The sequence below is a fragment of the Acyrthosiphon pisum genome, chromosome X (genome assembly GCF_005508785.2).
Source record: "Acyrthosiphon pisum isolate AL4f chromosome X, pea_aphid_22Mar2018_4r6ur, whole genome shotgun sequence".
Lineage (NCBI taxonomy): Eukaryota > Metazoa > Arthropoda > Insecta > Hemiptera > Aphididae > Acyrthosiphon > Acyrthosiphon pisum.
The window spans coordinates 65,222,072-65,231,823 of NC_042493.1; the positions used below are offsets into that span (position 1 = coordinate 65,222,072).

At 27.5% G+C, this 9,752-nt stretch overlaps 1 pseudogene; it reads right to left on the reverse strand.

Annotated features, from left to right (window-relative positions):
• The window catches only part of LOC100159018, a 16,562-nt pseudogene extending 14,557 nt beyond the window's left edge, over positions 1 to 2,005 (reverse strand).
• Between the last annotated feature and the right edge of the window lie 7,747 nt (positions 2,006 to 9,752).

The window sequence follows — 9,752 nt, forward strand, 5'->3', positions numbered from 1 at the left end:
TACGGCATGCAACCATACTCGGATTGAAGAACTAATAAATAGTTATTATGTCTCTCTTTTACTATATACCTAATAAGTGAGTAGACAATCGTATTATTAATGAGAATCTACACTGGTGTGTGGTTATAAGTTATAACTAACAGGACTATCAGTCTTGTGAAGTGTTCATCATTACTTGTTATAAACACTTTCAACGCTGTTAGGGCCCGAATTACAATAATTGAACTCCGGTTAAACCACAGAATTCGGCCGGTAAAATCAGTGGTTCAAGCGTAACCGAGGTTTAAAACTATGATTGTAAAACGGGCCCTAAGAGTGTCATAACAAGTTTTAACTTAATGCCAATGATGCATTTACGAGTCATATCTATTGTATTCCAACTGACTATAACCAAACTCACTTAAGAAGCCTATAAAATATTATTTATTGTTATACATACCCTAAAATATTCTTTCGGAACGATAAATTCATAAGATCCAAAACCTAATTCAGGCCTTTCAGAGCGGTTGAGCGGTTGACCAGTATGAACCAAGTGTTGGAAATATTCAACTGGTACTAAAAAACAAACTGTATTTTGTTAAAAATTAATTTTTAATATCTTCTTCTTTTCCTTTGCCTTCTCTCCCAACTATTTGGGGTCGGCCATTCGGTTCTCAATTTCCACTTACTACGATCCTTAGCATCCTCCTAAATTATTAATATAAGGAAACTAAAAAATTACCTTCTGTTGTAGCTTTATATAAAAGGTAAGTAAAGTGTTTTTCACCATCAATAAACTGCATAAATGGCCTCATGTACGCTCTTACACCTGACTGGTCCAATTTCACCAGTATTTATAATAGGTAGAAGATATCCATCTGGTTTTATTTTTGTCAATTGACTGATAACTAATCTAAATGGTACAGATGTCTACAAATATTTTAAAAGTAGTTATTTATAATATTAATTATTTATAACTAAAATAAAATTGTATTTACTTATTTCACCATGTCCGTTGTGGTAGATACACAATACATAGTTGATCTTATCAATCTAGGTGATGCATTACCAGAATCTTAGATAGTGAAATCTGTAGTAACCAAAGCGGGTACTAAGCCTCTTTGATTAGTTAAAAATAAACCACTTTTACTTGTACTTTTACTTGTACTTTTACTTTTACTTTATCTTGTATAACTTGTACCTGAATATTATAATTAAATATTAAATATTTTAACTTCTGATCAACCAACAAATCAAATGTGGTTAAATACTTAATAGACTTGGCATTTGGTCAGAATCTAATCTCCTACTTGGAGCTGGCTGACCCATTTAAACTGGTGTACCTTGACTAAAACCTGGCTGTTGAGTTGGATACCAAGGTTGTTAAGGTGGATAACCAGGTTGTTGAGGATGAAAATCATTTTGTTGCTGTGAATATACAGACTGTAGTCGTTATTGTGGTTGTTGAGATGTTAAGCCCGACTGTTGAGGTGGGTAGCCTGCTTGTCGTGATGGTAAATTACCTGTCTGAGGAGGATAACCCATTTGTTGAGATGGTAAGCTTCCTGACTGAGGAGGAAAACCTCGTTGCTGTTGAGGTGGAAAACCAGACTACTGCGATATTAAATTGGGTTGTTGAGAAAATTCCGATTGCTGCAGAGTTGAATTATTAGGTTGCGATGGAGCGCCTTGCTACTGCAGAGTTGAATTAGGTTGTGGAGGAAATTCTGGCTGTTGTGGTGTTGAATTTGTTAGTTGTGGAAATCCTGGTTCGTGCGATGAATTTGGTCGTGGTAGAAAGCCTGGCTGCTGCAGAATTGAATTAGGTTGTGGTCGAAAGCCTGGTTGCTGAGTTGATGAATTTGGTTGTGGTGGGAAACTTGGAATTCTTAAAATAATTGAATAATAATGTTGATATGCTGTTATTTTTCTAATAGGGATCTTAGAAATCTTTAATTATTTATTTTTAAAATATTGTTTCTTTAAAATGCCGATTGTTGTGGTAAATTATTTGTATTTCATTCATCATTACCAATAGCAGAAGCTCCGGGTAAACTTAAAAATCGAGAAGATCGAAAATTACTTGCCACCGATGAAGAAAAAAATATGTTGGGTAAGTTAAATCTTGAATAATTTTTGAATTTTTCTGATAAATTATACATAAACATTTCTTTAAATAGACCCGCAAACAAATGTGTATAAAGAATTAAGAGATGAGTGTTTTCAAGTTGGATGTAGTGTTGATCTATTCATCACTAAATAACTCTTTTATAGATTTACCTACAATTGGTCAAATTTCTAAAACTAGTGGTAGTGACATTTTCAAATACACATATTTCCAAGTAAGTTATTGAGATGTAATGTTTTGCTCTTATATGTTCATGTTGTCATTTTCTCATAATACTATTAACATTTTTTATATTTAGGCTGAAGTTGATGGTCAACGATTCTTGTATGATTTAAAACATGATATTAGCCGGCTAACTGTTTTTGATGCTGTAATATATATATATATATATAATATATTATTTACTTTAAAGTATTATACTTTTATAATAAACATATTATTTTTTAAAAATAACTTTCAGAATAAGCTACTATAAATGTGGTTGCCGTGTAAATCAATGCGAAACCCGTAATTATAGCGTATATAAAAAAAAATAATTTTAGATACTATTCCCTATGAGCAGTTTTGTAAAAAAATACTTTTGAAAAGTAGTAAGATACTAATACTAGTATTCGAATAAAAAATGCTTTTTAAATCCTATTATAAAAATGTATTTTACGAATACTTACAAAGTATTTGAATACAAATACAAGTATTTTTTTTTAATTGTATGCTATATAATATATAATATGTATATTATACACCAGTATAGGTACCTATTATGTCACTACATATCATAGATAGTCACAATTACTATAACATGTCTGACTATCTAGGGATATATACATGTTTACATATTTCACTCTGCATTCAGATATATTTCAACTAATATTGATTAAATTTTAATGAAAAAAATAAACTAAAGAGTGGTATTAACTATATTGATATGGAACTATTTTAAAATTTTAGATTTTCAATTTTCTTAAAATATTCCATTATAGAAACCATAAAAAATTAGATGTGGTATTTTTCAAATTTTAAATATTGTTATTACTTATTTTGACTATACAAAAACATAATAATAGTTTTCAACTGTTGTGAATTTTTTGTGAAAAATAATAAATTAAAATTAATAAAACGGACTTTATGGTGTTTTATTACAAGAATTTAAATTTTGTTAAAAAATTTTTTAAAAATTATTCAAAATACTTAAAAAATACATAAAATAAATTATATTTAAAATACCATATAAATACTTCAAAAAGTATTTAAAGTATTTAAAAGTACGTACAATTAACTACCATAACCACTTAAATTGACAGTAAATTATTAATTAATACCTTTAAATTTATAATATGTAATACAAATAATAAAACATAACACTATTCCTCTGTGTTCTTAGTAAATTCAAATCAGTGGACTTTTTGTCATATACTTATATTATGTTAGATTGATTTTTTTACACTTTATTAATTGTTTAATATCATTTCCAGGCTATTTCAATTGAAGTAAAACATGATGATAAGCTTGATGAACAAAATTGAGTATTAGTACAAACAGCCATGTTATACAAGTCATGTAGTGGACAGAGACGTTTGCGTATATTAAATCTATCATTACGTTCTAGTGGACAAATGGGTGAATTATATTGTAGTTTTGACTTAGATACAATAATGAATTTCTTTGTAAAACAAGGTATTTTGTATATGTTTTATAATACGGATTGAATTCTCAAGTTATATTTTAATTTAGTTACGTATAAAATATTGGAAAGTTCTGGACGATAAGTAAAGGAAACAATTACTGATAAAACTGCTCAAATACTAGCTACTTATAGAAAGCTTTGTGCATCACCATCTTCAGCTGGTCAACTTATATTGCCTGAATGCACGAAACTTTGCCTCTATATGTTAATTGTTTAATTAAATGTTAATTAATGTCTGGTGGTATGCTATTTATTGTACTTCCCTATGATAAAAATAAATGATTCATTTCCTTTTTTTTTTATGTAAGTCCTGATCTGACAGTTGACGATCATTGGTTTAACATGCATCTTGTTATCACTGCGGATATACCTACAACATCGGGTTGTTTCTATCCATGTCTGATTTCCATTTTGTATGAATTGACTAGCTGTCTTGCTTGTCAACTTGCTGATGAAAAATTCTTAGATGAAAACACACACACATACAATATTCATACAATATACATATACACATTGATATATATATATATATTATATACATTCACGAACTGTGAAATGACTTAAGGTCACGGAAACAAGAAAAACAACTTTTCTTCGCGCACTTTTATCTTTCTTTGTATCTATTTTATCGAATAAACTATATATTATCCGGATAAAAATATTGGTTTTCAGTTAGTGTCAGTAGTTATTTTTATTGGTCTTGGACTGGTGCCAGACACCAGTCCAACACTTACATTTGAATACGACAAGATCATAGAAAGTGTCAAGTTTGGACACTGGTGTCCAAATGGTGTCTATAAAATAAATATGGACTTGTGTCTGAACAATGCCAGGGGCGTATTTATGGGGGGGGGGGGCATGAGGCCTGTACCCTCCCCATTGACTGTACATGATTTTTACATGATCTGAAAGTGTAACTGATAAAGTGTCAAAAGTTCGTGATAAAAAATGTGAGATAAGTTATAGCTGTGTATGTATGATTTTAACTTCCCCCCATGATACATTTCTAAATACACCCCTGAAAAGATCTGCATAGGTACGTTTGTATGTATATGCACCACAATTTAAGATATATCTCAAATCGTAATATCGAATTGTGGTTATAGGTTAGGTAATTGTACAGGGTGTTTCAAAAGTCTTCATCCGATTACGAACTGATATAGTTCGACAACGGTTAATCGCAAGTTAGCAACACATGTATTAATGCTTGACCGATTAATAAAACTTACCTGTTTTAAGAATATATTTTATTTTATTTCACCCTTATATCTTCATTTTTAAAATAAATATAAATGTATGACATCGGATGTAGACACTTGATACAGTCTGTATAATGAATAAAATAAAAGTAAGATCATAGGGTCAACTGGGGTAAATGTAAATGGTTTTGACAAGGTTTACCTTAATATAAACATTCGCCCTTATGTAATGTATTCTACATATATTTTGCAATGCAATTATATGTAAAAATGTCCAAGGAACAATACTTTCAGGTCATATTTAGTATAAAAACATTATCCAGTTCACAATTTTGAATTTAAATTTGCCCCATTACAATTTAAAAAATTAAAAAATTTAGGGCAAATGGAAATTAATATCTCTGGTATAATTCAATAGAATAGAATAAAATCTGAAGGAAAAGTAAATGAATCATCGGTACATATTAATTATTTCTTCAAATGGTTATTATGTGCGTTTTTACATTAAATTAGCGGGGCAATGAAAATAAAGCATAATAACAATTCGTTAAGGTAAAATAGATATTACTAATGACTTGGAGCAAAATTGACCCATATATTGTACTCAAAACATGCTAAATCTATTCAGAATCTATTAACAAACAAAATGGATCAACAACTTTGATTATACTTTCATTTTTGAATATGTCAGAGAATATCTACCGTACACTCTTCAAAACGAAAACAAAATAATTGAAGATATGTTTTGATAAACAATATATATGTACATAACATCAAATAAAATATTGTTCTGACAAAAATCAAGAAAGAATAATAAAAGTACAATGTATGATTTTAAGCAGAATGTGTTTTTATCAACAACTTAAGATGGTATCAAAAATGTTTACATTTACCCCAGTTTTATCTGTTTTTAATAATACTATTTTTTTATTAGATAAATATTTGCTTATTGTAATTAAATAAAAAAATTAAAATAATAAATGTATAACGATTGCAGGATTTTATAATAACTACCGTACTTGAGTACCTTGCTAGGTAGCTATGTAAAAAGAATAATAATATAACATATGACGCTGTAGTACCTTTACTTTTTGTTTAAGTGTATCACATGTTATATTTGTCAAACATATTATAATATAATAAATTACAATAAAGGTACTAATTATTATTAAAAATAAGAACTGTATTGATTATTATATCACCTTATAGGAACTTTATAAATGTATTTAAATGAGATAATAATTCGAGTAATGATACTATAGCTACTTTATATTGCCTACGGTAATATTTGTTAAAAATAAAAAATAATAGAAATAATAATCTATTTTATAACATAAATAATAAATCACATATTTTTACTTATTGCACTCAAAATAAAACTTATTTTCTAAATACTAAAAATTAATAATTATATTCAATTAATACTATCCTTAAAATAATAAATACATAATAGAATACATTTATTAATACCCACCTTAAAATATTAAATAATTTAATTAAAGTGTAGGTACTAGTTTATATAGGAGCTTATGAAATGTAGACTAATAATTTTAATCTTTTATATAATTATTCTTATACCATCTTAAAATAGAGAATCATTTTAGAATAAAAAATCAACAGTTTTCTCATCAAAAAATATAATTATATAAATTGAATTATGTGAAAAATGAATTTTAGATGTAATATAGTTATTGTTATGTATAGAATGTATACATAATACATATATATATATATATATATATATATAAATAATTAGGTAGGTATAGCTATATTATATTTTAAGTGAATAGAATCAAACAATTTCCTTAAAGATTATTTGACTCATATTGTCTAGACTCTAGACCAAGGATGACTTATGACATGTAGATTTAAACATAAATCATAATTTTTATTTTACCTACTACCTATCTAAAATATTTTAGATTTAAATATTTTCTCAATTTGAAGTCGCTTAAATTCTTCATACTTCAATGATAATTGGAATTTTGAAACTAAATAAATTATTATAATAATATTTACATATTATTTACTGAAAGAAATACAAAAAACATGTCACATTAAATTGATTGACATTAATGATTATATTATTTAATGGGTGTATTTTTTAATTATTTATGTCATACCGACTTGTCAACTTCGATAAAATATGAATTTTTTTTTTTGTTTTTGACACGCCGATATCACAGGTTCTAGTTTGCCATCCCTGTTCTAGACCAACTACGCAAATATGAATAGGTACCTACCTACTCCCTATATATTTTGTTAAATTGTAGAACATAATAATATAATGAAACAACCACAACTATGTACACGTTGACTACAATATAATGCAATACAAATTACAATAGCTTATAATTATATAAAATAAATACCAAACTTACTTGTCTCGAAATCAATGTATTGTAGTTGTCTGCTTTACACTTGACAGTTTATGAAAATAAAATAAAATTGACTTTGCGTTGTACCAAATACTATAGATATCATAATACAGACATAGACTTATAGTACCTACAGTAGAATCTGTGTAAGACAATATCATATCTCGCATAATACGCTCATTTTTATGAGTCCCGTAAAAAACGAATCAGACAACGTTCAACATAACCCGTATAATACGATTTCACGCTATTTTTAACTGGTCTCCATGAGAACGTAATACTTCGAAGATGTCAAATAATTGTCAAAATTTTAGTACATAATTAATATTCTATTCTCCTGTATATATATGAATATTAGTAACCTAAACTCTATGGTAAAATATACAATAGTGTCCATAGTTTTCTACTTAGATATGAGTACATGACACTCTGTAAGGTTTTCTACATTTCTTATCAACTTTGATTCATTGTAGACTTAGTAAAAAATTATTAAGGGCTCGTTTTACAATCATAGTTTAAACCTCGGTTACGCTTGAACCACTGATTTTACCGGCCGAATTCGGTGGTTTAACCGGAGTTCAACTATTGTAAAACGGGCCCTAAGTCTTCTTTTAGCTCTTGAGCAGTTACATCATTAGGATATGCCTTCGATAAATATTCACTTATTTTTTCTGAATACCTAGTTATCATTTTGTGTTTCTGGTGAATTCATTATTGGAGAAAAAGTACTTGATACATGTTTTCATAATTAATTAGTATGATATAGTATGTTGTATGTATATGTAATAGTAATTTGTCTATTGAAGTAAAATATATTCGAACTTTAAATGTTTGTTCTAAATGTTGAAAAAGTTCTTTAATCCTAGAAAATTAATTATCATAACATTTTTTTTTTGAATCAAGTTATATTTAAACTCAGTTGTTATATACATTTTTTTGTAGTTTATTTTGGATTCAATAAATAGATACTATCCTAAAAATATTTTACTTGTATATTAGCTTTGAATAACTTGAAATTGTCAACAACTTCAATATAAATCCATATTTTATAAACAGAATGTAGCACAAATATTAGATATTTTTACCTTGAAATAATATATTTAAATGTTTTATTATTGTAATTCATAATTCTCCGTTCAATATAGATACTCCATTTATAATACTTAATATTATGATATTATTACAGTATAGTATTATTTTCAAATATAGTTGAATATACGGACGTCATTTAAATTGTAATGGGTCCGGGATTTTCGATTTTACTCATAAGATTAAATTAATTTTTTGGCACCTTGGGGTTTGGCGGAGTGGGGCCTTTCGATTTTATCAATTTAAATTTTCATAAAAATATTCTGATTTTATAGTTTTGTTTTCAAATGTTCAATTGGAGACTACAAATTATTATATTACTTCTCTTATTCGTATTATAATTTATTGCTTGAAAAATATCAATGTATTATGTATATAGTAATTATATTTTTCGCTTATCATCATTAGCTAATACTGCAGTGTAATTAGTTCACTAAATAATAAAAACACAAAAATAATAGGCGGGCATTTATCGTTAATTTACCAACATTTATTGTAGCTCGTAGATAAAAACATTCAGTAGGTACGAAATCCGGGACGTAATTAGGTTAATTGTTTGAATTTTTATAACCAAGGTTGCAATACATAAGTGACCCATTTATTTCAATTAATGTGCATGCATTGTAATGTTAGTTTCGGACTTCACGGTACCTATCACGTAAGAATTAAATAAATAAATAAAACAATTATGAGCATAAATCGTGTTACGGAAAAACCCTAGTCAAGTCCGCCACAGTCAAGATTCCTTTTTTCCTAGTATCTCAGATTTGTGGCCTGTTATCTAATTATTTGTGTTATTTGTCACCGAATGACAGATCACTAGGTATAGGGTTGGTAGTGCCTAGTGCATACGTGAAATAGGTTAACATGCATGATCTGGTATTGTAAAAAGAGTTTCTATAATTATTTATCTTAATATAGGTTCTACTCAATATCATATTAATTATTTACATGCATTACAAATAAATCCAATCTCAAATACTACGTAGGTATCTATATTATTTGAATTTGTATACGTACTTAATTGCAAATCAATACATTACAAAGATATGATTATGTTCGATGATTAAATTTGCAAATTTTTACAATTTAATAAATTTATTCGTGCAGTAAACACTGTAATACAAATATTGAATATATGTCATGCTGTAGTATTATTTATAACATAATTGAATTGAATATTGTATAAATAAATAAAATAAAAATAGTGTAATTAGAACAGGTGCGTTAGAATAATTAATCTGATAAATAAATAATACCTACACGTCCTATAGTGGTTATACACATATTGATAT